Raw genomic sequence first — 18,675 nt, forward strand, 5'->3', positions numbered from 1 at the left:
TGGACCCAGTGACACTGAAGGAGTTACAATATATCTCTAACTCAGGAATAGTGTGTGCCTTGGAGGGGAACTTGCAGGTGCTTGCACGTATTGGCTGCCCTTGTCCTTCTACATGGTAATGGTCATGGGTTTGGAATGAACACCAGAGAGCTTTGGTGAATTTATGCAGTACATCTTATAGTGGTACATACTGCTGTTACTGAGTGCTTGTGGATGTAGTGCCAATTAAGTAGGCTGTTTTGTCCTGGGTGGCCGAGCTTCGAGTGTTGTTGGAGCTACATTCTTTCAGGAAAGTGGGGAGTACCCTACCATTCTCTTGACTTGTGTCGTGTAGGTAGTGGACAGATTCTGAGGAGTCAGGAGGTGAACTATTCACTGCAAAATTCCTAGCAGTCCAGTCTGGTCCATTTAGTTTCTCGTCTGTTGATTCTGGGGGATTCACTGATGGCCATACCATTGAAAGTCAAGGAGCAATGATCCTTGTTAGAGATTGTCATTGTTTGGCATTTACATGGTGCAAATGTTACTTGCCACTTGTTAGCCCAAATCTGGATATCATCCAGGTCTTGCTGCATTCAGACAAAGACTGTTTCAGAATCTCAAGAATCGTGAATGGTTGTGAACAATGTTTGGTTATTCACAAAAATCCCCACTTCTTGACCTTATAATGGAGGGAAAGTGATTGATGAAGCAGCTAAAGATAGTTGGGCCTAGAGCACTACCCTGAGGAACTCCTGCAGAGATACCCTGGAGTTGAGATGACTGACTCACCACAGCCACAATCATCTTCCTATATGTTTGGTATGACTCCAATCAGAGGACAGCTTACCTTGAATGCCATTGTATCTGGTTTTGCTGCATTGGGTAAAATACAGTCTTGATTCCACCAGCAGTCACTCTGACCCCACCTCCTGAATTCAGCTCAATGAGGTCATGACCTGAGTGACCTTGACAGAACTTAAACCTGTCAGTGAGCAGGTTGTTTAATAGCACTGTCGATTGCTTAATAGACACCTTCCATCACTTTACTAATGATTGAGTGTAGACACAGGTTGGTAATTGGATGGATTGGATTTGTCCTACTTTTAGTGTACAAAATATATCTGGGCAATTTTCCACATTGTTGGATATATGCCAGTGTTGTAACTGCACTGGAATAGCTTGGTTGGAGAACGGCAAGTTCTGGAGCACAAGTCTTCAGTACTATTGCTGGAATGCTGTCAGAGCTAATAGGTTTTGCAGCATCCAGTGCCTCCAACTGTTTCTTGAGATCACATGGAATGAATTGAAATAGTTGAAGACTGGCATCTATAATGCTGGATACCTCTGCAGGAGGATGAGTGGGATCATCAACTCAGCACTTCTGACTGAAGATTGCTGTGAAAGCTTCAGCCTTATCTTTTGCACAAATGTGCTGGGCTCCCCCATTATTGAGGACGGGGATATTTGTGGAGCCTCCTCCTCTAGTGAATTGTTTAATTGTCCATCATCATTCACGACCAGATGTAGCAAGACTGCAGAGATTTGATTTGATCCTTTGGTTGTGGAAGTACATAGCCTTATTCTATCACTTGCTGTTTTTGTTGCTTGACAAAAAGTAATCCTATTTGTAGCTTCACTAGATTGACATATCTTTAGGTATGCCAGCTGCTGTTCTTGGCATGTCCCCCTGCACTCACCATTGAACCATGGTTGATCTTCTGGCTTGATGGTAATGGTAGAGTGGGGAAATGCCAACCAAGAGGAAGGAGGAAATGTGAAGACAGGGATTTCTGTCCATGAGGACAGTGCGGTGGTCACTCTGAACAAAACTATTGTGAACAGATGCATCTACAGATGGCAGATTGGTGAGCCTGACGTCAAGTATGTATTTCCCAATTGTTGGTTCCCTCACCGGCTGCTGCAGATCCAATCTTACAGTTATGTCCTTTGACACTCATTATTGCCGAGCCACTCTTGGGCAATGAGGTTCATCAGGAATGTCATTTCGAGCTTATGCTTGACACATTGACTCTCCTGCTCTTTGGATGCTGTGTGACTGGCTGTGCTTTTCCAGCACCACTCTTTTTGACTCTGATCTCCAGCATCTGCAGTCTTCACTTTCTCCTCATTGAAGTCTATGACCCAAAGTCCATTCTGTGCTCTTGCCAATCTGTGCTTTCTCCAAGTAGTTTTCAACATGAAAGACGACTGATTCATCAGCTGAGGAAGGGGGAGCATGATAATCAACTGAAGGTTTCCTTGCCAATGTGTTATCTGATGCTACAAGACTTCATAGGGTCCAGAGTCAATGTTGAGGAATCTCTCCCAGCCATTTACCACTGTGCAATCACATCTGCTGGGTCTGTCCTGTCAGTTAGAGACTCAGCGATGGTGATGGGGTTAGCTGAGACATTAGCTGAAAAATGTGTTGCTGGAAAAGCGCAGCAGGTCTGGCAGCATCCAAGGAGCAGGAGAATCGACGTTTCGGGCATAAGCCCTGCTTCAGGAATCTTCTTCAGGTTCCTGAAGAAGGGCTTATGCCTGAAACGTTGATTCTCCTGCTCCTTGGATGCTGCCTGACCTGCTGCGCTTTTCCAGCAACACATTTTTCAGCTCTGATCTCCAGCATCTGCAGTCCTCGCTTTCTCTTAGCTGAGACATTGTAAGGTATAATTCCTACGTCAGGCTGTTGCTTGACTAGTCTGTGGGACAAATTGGCATTAACTCCCAGATGTTAGTAAGGAAGACTTTGTAGGGTCAACAGGACTTTGTTTGTTGTTGTCGTCGTGTTCTGTACCTTGGTCAATGCCAGGTGCTCGTTCAGTTTAATCCCTCAGTGATGACATGACTAAAGGTTTGGCCAGTCCAGATTTCAGTGAAGAGTCAACCATGTTGCTGGATGTTTGGAGTCAAATGTAGGCTAGACCAGGTAAGGACAGCAGTTTCCTTCCCAAAAGGACACTCATGAATCAGATGGATTTTTACAACAATCATTGGACTTTCAATTCCAGATTTTAATTGAATTAGATTTCCAACATCTACTATGTTGGGATTTGAAGTCTGGTGACCAGAACATGACCCTGGAGTCTTATGGATTATTAGTCCAGCGTTGGTCCTGTCTCTGCCACATTTAAGTCCTGTTCCTGGTTGTCCTAGCTACGTGGTGAACAGGCTTCTCCTTCAATTTCGCATTTTCAAAAAAAAATCCAAAACTAGCCCACTTCGATCAACCCACTAATTTCTCATTTACTTTAATATGGGGTGTTGTACTCTTCAAGAATTATCTGACGAGATTCCAGACGAAATGTCTGTCTTTCTTTCCCATCTTGACTATGACAACAAAGAAATAACGTCGTTTTCCATTGGATTCAGATGTTGAATTGGTTTTTCCCGACAGGAATAAGGAGCTGGAGAGTAGCGGGGCGTGGTGCATTTTGAGGAGGAGCCCCCTGGTCCTGTGTCCTGCCTGCCCAGTTGATCAATCTCCACCGATTCCTGGCAGTTCAGCGTTTGGTTTGACAGCTGCAACAGGGATTTTCTGAAGACCTCGTTTTTTTCCCTCTTCGCGAACTGGAAAGTTGTGAGAGAGAGAGGCACCGCCATTGAGCTATTTGTCCGCGGTGACCCCCCGCCTTGCTCGGTCTGGAAGTGAAAGGTAAGCTGCCTTTTTCAGCTGTGGAAATAATTTTGAAATCATTATCTTCAGGAAGCGGCGCCGGAGGTTGCAGGTGGTGACTTTAGCATTGCAGAGCTTTGTACGACACGGTGAATGAGAGTTAGAGGTGACAGGGGAGCAGCTGTAATTGCAGTTTACAAAGTGGTAATTCACTGCTTCGCGTGGAATGAGAGCAGGCAATGGGCAAATTCACTGTGACCAGGAGACACCGCTTTTTAGTTTACACACACACACACAAAATAGTGCCTTAAGCACATCACGTCCTATTTTATTTCTTGGCTCGGCAATCTGGTAAAACCTCTCTTTAAGTCTTTATTTGTTGTTAAGAATTGCAAACTTGAGTATTAACCCACACCCCCGAAGTAGTTCAAGGGGTACGTGCAGATTGTCAAAACTAAAGTGTCATTTGTATTCTAGTTGCGATACTTTTTATTCTGTGTATTTTGTTTTAATCTTTTGAACCTTTTTTTCTAATCCCTTGACGTTTTGCTTCTTGAAATTGAGGTTGTCGAGAAATGTTGTTCTGACTTGAAGTGGAGTTTAGTTGCTATGGGAACGAGGGGGGATTTATCCGGAAACCCTCACCCTTCTGTACAGAATGTTGTTATTTTACCCCATGTCAGTTTAAGAGTTGCCAGTAAAAGATATTCACATCCGCCGTTCTGCATAAGATTTCTCTAAGAAAACATTTGCTTTCAATAAACCTAGTTACTGTATGAGATGTACCAAAGCTAGCCTGTAGTTTTCCCACCTGAATAGTACTTCTATCTTTTACTCTACAAATGACAGTTTGCCATTTCTAAACTGTTTCCTTCGCAGTCGACTTTATTTACCTATTCACCAAACCATATGTTAAATAGTAGCCCCCTTGAGGAGCAAGAGAAAATCACAATCTTCACATGTTTGTTTGTTTTGTAATGCAAGATTATATTTTTTCTCTTTGAATATCAACTTTGTTTTTTTTTCCAAAGTATTAAGTTCACAGTGTAACTTGAATGTGAGCCCTGTACTACTCTGAGGTTAGTTTTCAGTTTCAATCAGAAAATTAACAATCTTCGGGAAGAAATATTCTTTTGACTAAAAACAAAGTACTACAGATGTTGGAAATCTGAAATAAAAACAGGGAATGTTCGAGAAACTCAGCAGATCTGGCAGCATCTGTGGAGAGAGAAGCAGGGTTAACATTTTGAGTCCAACATGATTCTTCGGAACACGATATTCTTTCAAACTCTGCCATTCTGAGTTTTCCTTACCAAAACTTGAAGTAAGCAAGATTTGGCGATGCCAGTGTTGGACTGGGGTGTACAAAGTTAAAAATCACACAACACCAGGTTATAGTCCAACAGGTTTAATTGGAAGCACTAGCTTTTGGAGCACCGCTCCTTCATCAGGCACTCCAAAAGCTAGTGTGTTCCCAATTAAACCTGTTGGACTATAACCTGGTGTTGTGTGACTTTTAACTTTGAAGTAAGCAATTTCACATACAAGTGTTCAAATTGATTGAAAATGTAGCTGCTTTAAAAAGTCATGCTGATTCCAGACTGATGAGAGCGTTGCTACCATGCTGAGATGGCCTGAGGTAAGGAGAGTGTCTGGGAATTCTGTTGGTATCAAATTGCTCTGTGTGATTTGTAGGGCTATGAGTGCTGATGAATGGTTTGTGGGTGATGTATAACAGCATGACAGTTATAAGACAAATGTTAGAGTTGGAAGATAAGGTACTAATCTTAAATATTGAAAAACCAGAAATTATATATGATGACTTCACTGTCTTCAGTCCGTTTCCAACATACAGAAAATGGGAGATCGGACAGTAAGTGACTTTTCCTTGGACTCTACTGGGATCAGATTTGATAATACAGTGATCAAATTACTGGACTACTAGTCTGGGCTAATGATCCAATGACTATTTCAAATTCCACCATGGCAATTGGAAATTAAGTTAGTTAACTAACTAAATATGGAATAATTATATTTGGAGCGATTTGAGGGTGAAGGGAAGAGCTGGTTATGATTGTATATTTAGATGAGAAAAAAATAGGATCAGGATCGAGAGGCATGTTCTAGTTGAATCAAATAATCTATTTCTATGCTATATAGTCCTGCATAATGTTAACCACGTAACCGCTGGATTGCCTTAAAAACCCATCTGGTTATCTAATGTTGGTTTAGGGGAGGAAATCTGTAAATCTATTTAGTAGTGCCAGGATGGATTTGATTGACTGTTAACTGCAATGTTTGAAATTACCCACCCAAGCGGTTCAGCAGCAGCTCCTCTAGGGTAGTCTCCTTGCCAGTAATATCACACCTCATGACCAGAATTATAAAATGAGGAAAGTGATCCTCCCAGACTCTTCAAGAGGATTCATCACAGGGGTAATGTGATGTTGTGGGCGATGTGTCACTTTTGATCCCCAGTGTAGTGGCCTCCACCAAGGCACATGCTGATGCTGTGGTTCTGGATCTGACCAATTGGTCCATTTTGGGCGGAATATTTTCCATACTATCCGTGAAGCTTTGGCTGAAGTTAAGTCCGCAAGCTTGCTGACTATTTACATGGTGCACTGTGAATTTGTTGTGTGTCTCTCGGCCGCTTTCAGCATGCTTAAATTCTGTATCTGCATCTTTTGCAGAATGGAAGGTGTTCTCATTTGGCAGTGAACTGGCACTTGTGACAAAATCTTTCTGCCCTATATATTTTTTTCTACATTTGTGGGACTTGGGCATCACTGGCTGGCCAGCATTGATCGTCTGTCCCCATTTGCCCTTGAGAAGGTGATGATGAGCTGCCTCCTTGAATCCCTGCAGTCCATTTGCAGTGAGTTGACCCACAATGCCAGTAGGGAGGGAATTCCAGATTTTGACCGAACAACTGTAAAGGAATAGCGGTATATTTCCAAGTCAGGATGGTGAGTGGCTCAAAGAGGAACTTGCAGGTGGTGGTGTTCCCAAGTACCTGCTGCCCTTGTCCTTGTAGGTGGAAGTGGTCATGGGTTTGGAAGGTGCTTGAGCCGAGGGAGTCACCATGTTAAGATTCCCTTGTAACCTAGCTTCTAAAATGTGTGTAGTATAAATTTCCAAATAAGTGCTTACTAGGGTCAGAACAAACATGATCGTATCTTCAGGAAGTCTGGCCTTTTCTTAAGTGGCTGTTATATCTCCATGGTCTCAACATTTGAAATCAAAGAGAAGAACATGGATTAGTGTTTAGTGAAACAGTACATTAGGGGAAGAAATATTGTTTGTTATGCAGACCGTGTAGAGTGAGAACTGCAATAATGTGAAGAAAGATTGCCCAATTTCTCTTCCTGCTTTGCCAGTCACTAAGAGAACATAGTAAAGCCAGGCAAGCAGTATTGTGAATAGTAAGGCTCAATGGCTTTCAATTTTGAATGTCTTTGCTTAGCTTCAGAGACACCCACCACTCCACTGCAGAGAGGCATAGAATAACTTAGCAGACAGGCTGAGTGCAACATTCAGTTGAAGTGAATCAGTAAAGTTTCCAGAATGAAATGGGACCACACACTGGATGTCATAGCCATCCTGTGCACCCAGTTTTGGAAGCAACCAAATATGTACTTATTTGAAATGCAAAGTGTTCGGTTTCACAGCATCACACCTTGTGTATGTAAAATGTAGGAAATTAAATAATCTACTTTTTAATCTTTTGACTGTTCTTTTGAAGGTGGCACAGTCTGCTGGAAGAACAACTCATGGCCATTTATAATGTGACCTCTTGCTTAGTCGTTGTGCTGCTAGTGTCAGCTGTGTTTCCATGAGGATGCACTAAGCAAAACCAGGTGTTTCCCTATAGGAAGGAAATGAGAGAGAATCAGTAGGAAAACACTCATGGAAAACTGCCATGGACAGGCTACAGAGTAATTTTGGCTAATGCTTAATGGCAAATTAGACTCTCTCAGCCAAAGATGGTGTATGGAATGGGAAACATGAGTGTACCACATGATGCTGATTTCCTGTGTGCAGTATATGCAGTGTAATCATAAATTAATTTTAAAATAATGATTGTTACAATTTTGAGACACATAACACACAAAAAAACTTTTTCAAGGGGGTCTCCCTTTTAAAAACATTGCTTTCATTGCAATAATAAACATGCCTCTTGTAAGGATCTAGTTGCAGTTGTAGATCTTTTTCAATTTGAACAGTAATATTACTAAGTGACCATTAATATGGAGAACACCTTTCAGCAGGTTATTGGGGGTTTTGTGGCCATTTTGTAAAGATTCTTTGTGCTTCGCAATGTGTTCAGAGTTGATATTAATCTGCTGAAAATCTCTCTCAGCACCAAATGAGTTAACGAAATCTCTGTTTTGTCAATTTAACTTCAGAGTATTCTCTGGGCTTAAGAGTGCTCATTGTTACAAAGCTTTCCAGAACTAAACAGTATAGTGGTGACACACTTCAAGGCAGAACAGCCCAGGGCCAGTTACGTGTATATTCTAAATAGATCAGACCCATTATGGGGAGGTAATGGCCTAGTGATCTTATTACTGGGCTGTTAATCTAGAGACCCAGGTAATATTCTGGAGACCTGTGTTTGAATCCTGCCATAGGAGATGGTGGAATTTGAATTCAATAAAAATATAGAATTGAGTCTGACGATGACCATGAAACCATTGTCAACTGTTGGAAAAATCCAGCTTGGTAATGACTAATGTCCTCGAGGGGAGGAAACTACCATCCTTACCTGATCTGGCCTACATGTGACTCCAGACCCACAGTCATGTGATTGACTCTTAACTGCCCTCTGGATGGGCCAAAAATGCCAGCCTGGCCATCAATGCCCCCATCCCGTGAATGAATTTAAAGAACAAATTTGGAAAATGATTCTTTCCAAATGGAGAGAGAGTTGTTGGCAAGGCCCAGATCTATTGCCTATCCTTAATTGCCCTTCAGAAAGTGATGAAAATGGAACTTTTTCATTAAAATGTTGCTGTAGAGTCAGGAGGAGCAGTGTGCTCAGAGTATCCCTGTCAGCCCCTCCCCCAGTGTGACCACACTGTTCTTATCGAGGTAGATGGCCTGAAGTCAAACAGGTGGGCTGAGGAGTGATGTGATAGCGTGCCACAAAACCCATTCAAATGAGACCCAAGGCAAACATTTCGACTGCTGTCAAGTTTCCCGGTTTGAGCCCCTGTTATGTCTGCATCATCATCTTCACACTAGGAACAAGGGTGGGCAACACCAAATTTCAATTTTTTTGTTTTTCAGGTGTTTAAGATTACAGTAAAATGGAGTCCACACCTTCAATTACAGAATGGAAGACAGGAAGCCCTGGGTGCTTTTGATTTATGAATTTATTTTTATTTGTTCATAGGATGTGGGCATCATTGGCCAGCATTTATTATCCATTTCTAATTGCCCTCAAGAACTGGGTGGTGATCTGCCTTCTTAAACTACAGCATTTCACTTAGTGTAGGTAGACATACAGCAGTGTTGGGGAAGGAGATCCAGGCCTTTGACCCAGTGACTTTTAAGGAACAATGATATAGTTCCATATCAGGAGGGGAACTTGAAAGGGATGGTGTACCAATGTAACTGACGTCATTGTCCTTCAAGATGGTAGAGATTGTGGCTTTGGAAGGTGCTGAGCCTTGGTGAATTTCTGCATTGCATTTTTTTGGATGGTAAACAATACTGCTGATCATCAGTGGTGCCGGAAATTAAGGTTTGTGAATGTGGTACCAATCAAGTAGGCTGCTTTGTCCTGGGTGGTGTCTGGCTTCTTGGGTGTTGTTGGAGATGGTCTCATCCAGATAAGTGTAGAGTTTCCATCACTCTCCTCACTTGTGCCTTCTATATAATGGTGAGACTTTGGAGTCAGGAAGTAAATTGCTGCCTGCAGGATTCCTAACCTCTGACCTGCTGTTCTAACCACATTACCTATAAGGCTGTCCAGTTCAGTTTCTGGTCAATGTGTCCCTCAATGTTAACTGTAAGGGATTCAATAATAGCAATTCCATTGAATATCACAGGCATTGGTTTGATTCTCTCCTGTTGGACATGGTGATGGCCAAGATGTTACTTGCCATCTGTTAACCTAAACCCAGTTGCAGTCCAGATTTTGCTGCATTTGAACCTTAATTGCTTAGTATCTGAGGAGTCGGGAATGGTGCTGAATGATGTACATCAGTAAACCCCCCCCCCCGCCGCCTTCTGACCTTATGATGGAGGGAAGGTTGTTGATGAACCAGCTGAAGGTGGTTAGGCTTAGGATTTTACCCTGAGGCCGTGTGCCCCTGGAGAAAGAGCATGTGGTGTCCACCAACACCCTTGGGATTTTCAAGGAGAGATGGGCATCGCAGGGAGTAGAGTGTTTTATTTCCCCCTCCAACTCTATTTTGACTTAATCGCTGCCACTCCCCTTCACTTTTTGATCACACAGCATTGCCCTTTGTCGAGAACTTGTCACTGGCCACTTGGGTGTTTCCTTTCTTCCTGGTAGTGGAATATAAATAAAGATTTACACACTTGTTGTTCTTCACTGTGTCCAATATCTGCACACACATGACGTGGGTGCTGGGGAAAAATAAGCAGTACCGCAGTTAGGCAGTAGTGTGGGGAAAATAAGAAGAAAAACATTACAGAAGTTAAAAAATGTTTTAAGAAACTTAAAAAAATAAAAAAAAAGAGGGCCAGACATCCTGGGAAAAAAAAACAGGAGTGTAAGAGGTTCTTTTTAAAAAAAACTCCTGCAGAGATGTCCTGCAGTTGAGATTACTAACCTCCTACAACCACACCCATCTTCCTTTGTACTAGGTATGACTCCAACGATTGGAGAATTTTCCAATTCTCATTGACTCTAGTTTTGCTCGGGCTCCCTGATGCCACACTGTGACATGTGGCTTTCATCATTGAACTAGGGTTGTAATGAGGTTAGGGGTTTAGTGACCCTGGTAGAACCTAAACTCAGTGTAAGTAAATAGGTTATTGCAAACAAGTGCTTCATGACAGTACTGTTGATGATGTTTTCCAACACTATATGATAAAGAATAGATCAATAAGGTGGTACTTGGTAGAGTTGGCTATTCTAGATTGTCAGATAGAGCTTGGCTGGGGATGCTCCAAGTTCTGAATGACAAGTCCTCAGTACTATTTCCAAAATGTTGTCTGGTCCCATAACCCTTCTAGCCTTTTCTTGATATCATGTGGAGTGAATTAAATTAGCTGAAAACTGGCAGCTATGATGCTGAACATCTCTGAAGGAGGCTAAGATGGATCTTTTAATTGGCATTTCTGCCTGAACATTGTTGCAAATGCATCAGTGATGAGCTGGGCTCCCTCATCATTGAGGTTGGGGTATTTGTGGACCCGCCTCCTCTGGTGAACTGATTAATTGCCGTCGTTCGCGATTAGATGTTGCAGGATTCAGAGCTTAGATCTGATCTATTGGTTGTGGAATCACTCGGCTCTGTCTATCTCACGTACCTATGCTGTTTGGCACTGAAGTCATCCTGTTTTGTGGCTTCACTAAGTTGGCACATCATTATTAGGTACAGCAGCTGCAGCTGACATACCCTCCTGAACTCTTCATTAAGCATCATGAATGTTGCATGACACTGGAAGGTTTGAAATGTAGGTGAGAATGTAAGAACTATGTCAGTGGTTGAAAGTAAAGCCACTTGTCTGCCTGCAATATTCAGCCTTATCCAGACAGACTACTTGTGAAATAACCTACTACTATTAATTTTCAAAAGGATTTTATAGCTATATTGCCAAAACAGATACCACTGACCAGTATGCAGCTTTAGAAATTTTTGAAAATGTTAACAAATTGCGACTGTTGAGAGAAACAAATCTGTGCTTTTCCCTTCTCTTCTAAAAATCTCACAAACCAGGTTATAGTCTAACAGGTAAAAACAATGACTGCAGATGCTGGAAACCAGATTCTGGATCAGTGGTGCTGGAAGAGCACAGCAATTCAGGCAGCATCCGATGAGCAGCAAAATCGATGATTCGGGCAAAAGCCCTTCATCAGGAATGGACTGAGGTGGACAAAGTTAAAAATCTCACAACACCAGGTTATAGTCTAACAGGTTTTTTGGAAGCACTTGCTTTTGAAGTGCTGCTCCTTCATCACAACCAGTGCTTCCAAATAAACCTGTTAGACTATAACCTGGTGTTGTGTGATTTTTAACTTTGTCCACCTCAGTCCAACACCAGCTTCTCTACATCATTCCTTCTCTTTTGCATCACCTGATTAATTGCAGGAGGCCCACAGGTGGTGAGTTGACTTGCACTTATCTCCTTATCAAGCTAATATGTTGTTCCCAAGCTGTTGTCAACATTGCTCTGAAAAAAAATCTGATAGGTGCAGAAGAAAAGAATAGTCAGAGATGAGTCACTGTTTTGGTGTTCTCGGCTTTGGCTTATAGCTGCGCAATTCCTGTTAGAAAAAACTCCTGACTGTGACCAAATCTGAACTTCCAACGTGATAGGGTTCAGGTGGGGGGGAATTAAAGTTGTTGGAGAAATCCAGAAAGCTTGTTCCGACACACTGATGTTCACATTTAACTCTGGCAACCTTGGCTGTTTGCATGTAACTCCCTCCCAGCGGGCAGGTGTTGTTGGTGTGGGCAGTGCAGGAGTTTCCCAGGTATTCTGAAACTACACACAATTGAAACTAAGATGAGAAAAGAATGGCAATTCACTTAAAAATCTGAAAAGTACACAATTGTAGTGTTCACAGCTGGTTTTGACTTCCCACTATGAAAATCTCTCTCTTTTGGTACAAGATTCAAGAACGGAATGAGTGGCACCGAGGGCTGGAGCTTCATTAGATTTGACCTTGAACAAGGGTCTGGAAGACTGTCAGTGACCACGTGCTGTTTCTCCCTGTAGGATGTCAGCAGAGAAGTAGCAACTTGTACAGGCAGATGCATGGCTTCCTTCACCTCTTCCAGATTCTGAGGTTACCCTGTCACATCTGTTGCCTACCTGGTGAAGACCTGCTCTTGAACCCAATGATCTTGCATTAAAGTGACCACCACCTCCAAGTACATGCCCTCTGAGTTCTTCCAGCACACAGACACAAACACATCCAGGATCTTCTAGTTAACTGCACAGGTAGGCCACTGATAGACCATATGCCAGAACTGAAAATTTCAGTAATTTTGTGATGGGACTCCTCAGAATGAGCAGACATTTTGTGTAATATGCATCTTTAGCTTTGCACATGTGCAGGATGCATACAAGTGGCAATCCATACCACCTGCTCTCCCCCTCTTTCCCACGGCCCCCCCCCCCCCAACCCCACCCCACCATCAACCAGGTAGTCGGAAATCTGTGTTCCATTCCATCAATGGTCTGATCTCACAAGGAGAGACTTCTGCTGGTGTGTTCCAGATTCCCAGCAGGCTGCCATGATGCTTTAAATCTGCAGCTAGACTATAAGTTCCATGACCTCTTTGAAGCTGCAAGCAGACTGAAAGGGGGGCTGCTTGGAGGTAAAAGGTTCCCTCCTTCACATTTGGCTGATGACACATCTGAAAGACACAAGTGGTGAAGCTGAGAGGTGGTAAAACAGAAGACATATGATAACTGAATGTGACATTGAGCAAGTGTTGGTAAGATGAAAATGTACTTTGAGTACCTGGCAAATTGCAGTTCCCTTCTTCAAATGCACCTTGTTGCGTTATTATCAGAAACTTTCTGTTCTGTGCTACTGAGGCAATTGGGTAAAACTTGATATTAACGGATATGTGAAGAGAATGTTTCCTCATGGGGCAATAAGGCCGTAGTTTCAAGATCAGCAATAGCAGATTTGGAGATGATGAGAACATGCTTCTCTCAATGTCTTCAATCTGTGGAATTCACTGCACCAGGGTGTAGTGGATGCCAGGACATTGAGTAAACTTAAGGGGAGTTAGATTTTAAATTCATAATGGGTCGAAGGATTATAGAGAGTGGACAGGAATATGGAATTGAAGATGAGATAAGATCAGCCACAGTCATATTAAATAATAGTAGTAGACTCGAGGGACTAAATTGTAGTAGCCATGGTCATATTAAATAATAGTAGTAGACTTCAGCTCCTAGTTCTTAATAGAAAACTTTGCAGTTGCTCAATGTGATCAATTTGGACTTCTGATTTGATATGCTTCTGATACGACAGTTCTTAAGCTGTGCATGCATGATGTGTTTGTGCACTCAAGCTATTGATGAAAATGTTCTGTGCATAAAATCCCATTTAAAATTGTTCTGTTTTGATTTATACTATACAGTATCTGAAGTTTCAATTGCTTTGAATTTTAATCATAATTTTGTGGTTGGCATGAAAATTTATATTTTTGACTTCCAACAGAAACAACCTACAATTAAATATTGACTTTAATAAATTTGCAATATTTTAAGTTTTTGTTTATAGATTCATGGGTCTTTAGGCCCAAATGGTTGGTCAAAATTCAGTATCTGTTCTTAAGTTTGCAAAAGTTCAGCAACTTATAATAATACTAACGTAATTTGAAGGATATTTCAGTGACACTGAACACAGTGAAAATTTGATTGTCTCCCAAACCATGGACACACAGCCCCTTAAGCCTCTTATGATATTCAAAGAAATTAAGGCTAAATCTCTTTGCCTTTGGTTCATAATACTTAATAACTTCAGATAACAATAATCTATTCAATCCACGATTTAAAATTTAACAATTGACCAAGCATCCATTGTCATTTGTAGGTGAAAGTTAAGGAACATTTCCAGTCTTGATCATGAATGAGTGTTCCTTAATTTCATTCCGGAATAGTATGGCTCCAATTTTTGGAACACTGCCTTCAGTTCTAGACTCCCTTACTAGTGGATGTTGTTTCTCCCATGCTCGCCTATTTGTCCTTAATAGCCTGAAAGCTTTGAATGATCCCCCATGATCTGCTAAATTCCAGGAAAACCAAACCTAGATTGTTTAATCGCTCCTCACAATTTAATGGAGCGATGAGACATCTTGATTCTCATGCGTAACCGTGTGATTAAAACAGCAACCAAAAGTCCTCCTGCAGGCCATATACAAATCAGCCCCTTGCTTGCGAGTGCAAGTATGGGAAAACAAAAATAAAGGAACAACACACTTAAATAAATCACCCATATACTCCAAAAAGAATTAGAGATTGTATTGATTCAGCTACTTAAATTTCCTCTGTCACAATGACTACATTTCTTAAAAAAAAAATTAATTGGCTAAGAAAGCATCTTGAGAACTCCTAAAGTTGTGAAGGCTGCTGTATAAGTACATTTATATTTTTAAAAAGGTGTCTTGAGGATGATTGGCCTGGATTTTGGTAGGAGATCTTTTAATTAGTCTTCTGAAATAAATAGCAGTTCTAAGATTTAGCTCTTGGGAAGATGACCATATCGATCCTGAAATTGCAGTGAATCATTAACAGTTGTGATATGGGCTCCCCTCCCCAGAAACCCCATAAAATGTTATTCAATGCTCAGTCAGTATAACTGTTTCTCAGTTGTGATCTGCGAAACAACTGGGCTGAATTACAAATTGAGTAACTTATAAGTTTGGACAGTTCAAGTAAAATTTGACATTTGTTTGAGTGTTGTTAAATATCTCCATGATGATTAGTTCTGACCTATTTTTTACAGGTTTTTTCTTACATTTCAGCTTTTAACTTCATTCCATATTCAAATTCAATTTTTAATTTGTTTTATATAATTTTTAAAAACAACTTAATTACTAATGCTTTTCATTTTGCTGATTAGCTGTCTGTGTGAGTTCTCTCATTGGCTATTTGGAAAAACTTTCTGATTTTCCTGCAATTCCATGCCCTCTTAGTTACTTGCAATCCACTACATTTCCAGAGATGCATGTTTTCTCTTTGCCATAGAGGTCACTAGATCTCCCAGGATAATATTCTTCAAAGTCAGTAGTGAGCATTCTTGTTTTGCCACTCTCACTGCAACATCCAGGCCCTTTGCCTGGTGTAATCTCATTGATGGACACACGCTGATGTTCATCTGCTTATGTTTTCTTCTATTGTGACCAGCAACGAATTGCAGTAAACACAGTCCTAGCTATGAAATATGAATACTCAATTCATCATGCTATGAAAATGTCTTTGTTCTAGCTGGTGTGCTCTGAAGTAGTTTAACTATAAATGTTAAAACTTAGTAAAGTTCAGCTGTTCCCTAAAGCTATTGTGCTATGTTTATGTCTCCAAGAGTCAACCTGGTAGAAGTATCACAGCAACACTTAAGTCACGTTTGTCAAGCTCCTTTATCATGACTTATGATACCTATCTCAGTCTCATATAGTCCTGTTGCTATTATTTGGCAAGAGGTCCTAGGAGAAATTGTGCCAAAGCCCTCTGTCATGTCTCTTCTCCAGGATGCACTGTTTATTCTGTAGGAAGCATAATTCTACTGAAACAAATGTGCACCTCAAATGTTTGTTCCTTCCCTTTATTCTTCCCTCCCCCAGCTTTTTTTTTAGAATGTTTATACTGTATTGCACGTACTAATAAATTCAATGACCTGCAAAGGAGCTGATGAACCCAAGCAATTACGAAATGGTTGTTATTGGCAAGCAGCCAACAAATGTGAGCTTATTACATTTTAATTAGAAGTAAACATGTTTAATTGCATCCCTTTTTTTATTTTAAATTTTCCAGCCATGCAGTGAGTCTTTTAGATTACTGGAAATACCATTGAACTTTTTCACACTGTTTACTATTTGGCATCTTGCAAGAGTGTATTTATCTGCAGGATCTCCTAGACAGGAAACTAATTCCTGACATGTGCTCTTACTGATTGACTTCCTTCCTATCGAAGTAATTAATGTTCAAGGTTTTTGCAAAAACAATTTCTGTAGTTTTGAACATTACTGTTGCTACAGTAAAGATAACAGATTGTAATGCCTCACAGAGAACCCATGCTTATATTTCTTAATAAGTTTGTATTAATATTCCAAAAACAAGATAGAGTTTCAAAGGGTAATGGGACTTGATTTTGCTTGTGGTTGTTACCATTTCTCTACATTGGTATCAGGGACAATGGTGGGGAGAGAAATTGGAGACAGCAAAGCAAATGAGTCAAAAGTTGAGTTGTTCGGAGTCTCTCTTGCAGAGCTCCTTATTGTTGGGAATGAAAGAACAGATCATTTCATGAGCTTTTCAATCAAGACAAGATCTGAATCTGTGGAGGGACCAATATCAAAAGCAAAAGTATTGTAAAAGGAAAGTAGTGATTATATCAATTGTCAAAATTGGACTTTTACTAATTTCATCACCATTTTATTTCTTTTCTAAAACATTGGAATAAGGTTAAGGTCTATATTAGGGAAATATTTGTCTTTGATAAAGCAGTTTAAAATAGCTTCAACTAAAATTGAAGTTTTTTTCACTAATCAAACTTTAAAATAGAGGCTGGGAGAATAACTGTGGATGAAGTTTTTTGTGATGGAAGTCAGTTAAGATAGAAACATTTTGTAATATTTCGTGTTTAAACTGAGAGGTCTTTGATTAATGGGAGCATGAGATCAGGACAACATGGAAGCCCCAAGCAAACAGCATCCAGTGCAGGAGCTCATGTCATTGTGACTGACTGCAGATAATGAAACTATTGATTTCAGATGCTTTTGGATGTTTTTAAGTGACAGCATAATGTGTCTCAGCCTTAGTCCAGACAGTACATCTGAACTGTACTGGGATGTTTTAGTCCCATGTAGGTTAATTCCATTTTTTATTTGTTTCAAAGTATTACACACTATTGTAACATTTTCCTTATTTCATAATTTGATTTTTCAACCTGTAAATAAATATCAGTTTTGCCATATTGATGCAGTAGTCCAATGGAATATGTCAATGTTGTGTTGTTAGATGTAAGGATAATATGGTGAGTAATCATAGTAGTTGGTATTACAAATAGAGGACAGTTGTTAATTTGGAGTGTATACAGCAGAGGGAAAAAAAACTTTGGTTCTGGATAATAACATAGGTTTAGTTCATTATCAATTTGGAATATTTTTGGTCTGAAGCAGACATGTTGAAGAAATGTCTGAACCATAATAGTGATCAGTCATGGTTCCCTGTCTAGCACGGTGATTAAGTACGTCACCCGATATTGTTCCAAATAATCAGACAAGATGGTCCTGGGAATAATTTCTGATCTCTTCCCAGTTTTCCTTAGCATCACAGGGTTACAAATGTTGTTTTTAATGTGATTTAATTAGTTGATTGAGAGACAAGCTACACACTGTAGTGTGAAAATCAACCTTTACCCTTCTCAAAAGATTAAAAATTAACTACAATTTTCAGATATAATACTTCAAATAAAAGGTCTTGTTCTGTGCAGCTAAGACCAAGGATAATCCTTAATATTTTTCTTGAGGGTGGCACTCTACCCCCCCCCCCCCCCCCCAATGTGCTATATTTCATGCAGTAATTAACCATTTAGGAGATCTCATACCTTCCCCACCCATTTCACCCCCCCAACCTATGTGTGGATTTAGTCACTAATCTGTGGATCCAGACTGTTTTATAGGCTGGGATCTAAACAAACTAACTAATAAAACAGATGTTAACTCTTCAGCGAATGGTGCCCTCACCGGTGGACATAGACGTCAACAATAAATGTTTCTGTTTGCAGTGAAATGAAAGCCAGTACGAAGATATCCAGTTACCATTCCAGTGATTGGGAAAGAATGGCTCATTTACTGAACCAATGACCCCTTTGACAACAGGTTCCTGGGGAGTGTTGCCAAACAAAGAGACAAACAAACAAAGGGTGCAGGTTCATTGCTCGGCCTGAAGGTGGAGTCACAGCTAGACATGATAGTGAACAAGGCATTTGGTATGCTTTCCTTTATTAGTCAGTGCATTGACTATAGGAGTTGGGATGTCATTTTGCTGCCATACAGCACAATGGTTAGGCCACTTGTAGAATACTGTGTTCAATACTGCTCTCCCTGCTATAGGAAAGGCATTCAACTTGAAAGGGTTCGGAAAAGATTACAAGGATGTTGCCAGGGTTGGAGAGTTTGAGCTATAATGAG

General features: G+C 40.7%; 1 protein-coding gene across 1 annotated transcript in view; it reads left to right on the plus strand.

The window, feature by feature from the left end:
- Positions 1 to 3,504: 3,504 nt before the first annotated feature.
- ripor1 (RHO family interacting cell polarization regulator 1) overlaps positions 3,505 to 18,675 on the plus strand; it is a 328,143-nt gene continuing 312,972 nt past the window's right edge. Inside the window, exon 1 of the mRNA XM_043707051.2 lies at positions 3,505 to 3,637. The gene's annotated coding sequence lies outside the window, so the exon portion shown is untranslated. The remainder of the gene's footprint in view (positions 3,638 to 18,675) is intronic.

This window comes from Chiloscyllium plagiosum, unplaced genomic scaffold (assembly GCF_037043375.1).
Source record: "Chiloscyllium plagiosum isolate Xiang-an unplaced genomic scaffold, Cpla_swu_hap1 HiC_scaffold_17, whole genome shotgun sequence".
NCBI lineage: Eukaryota > Metazoa > Chordata > Chondrichthyes > Orectolobiformes > Hemiscylliidae > Chiloscyllium > Chiloscyllium plagiosum.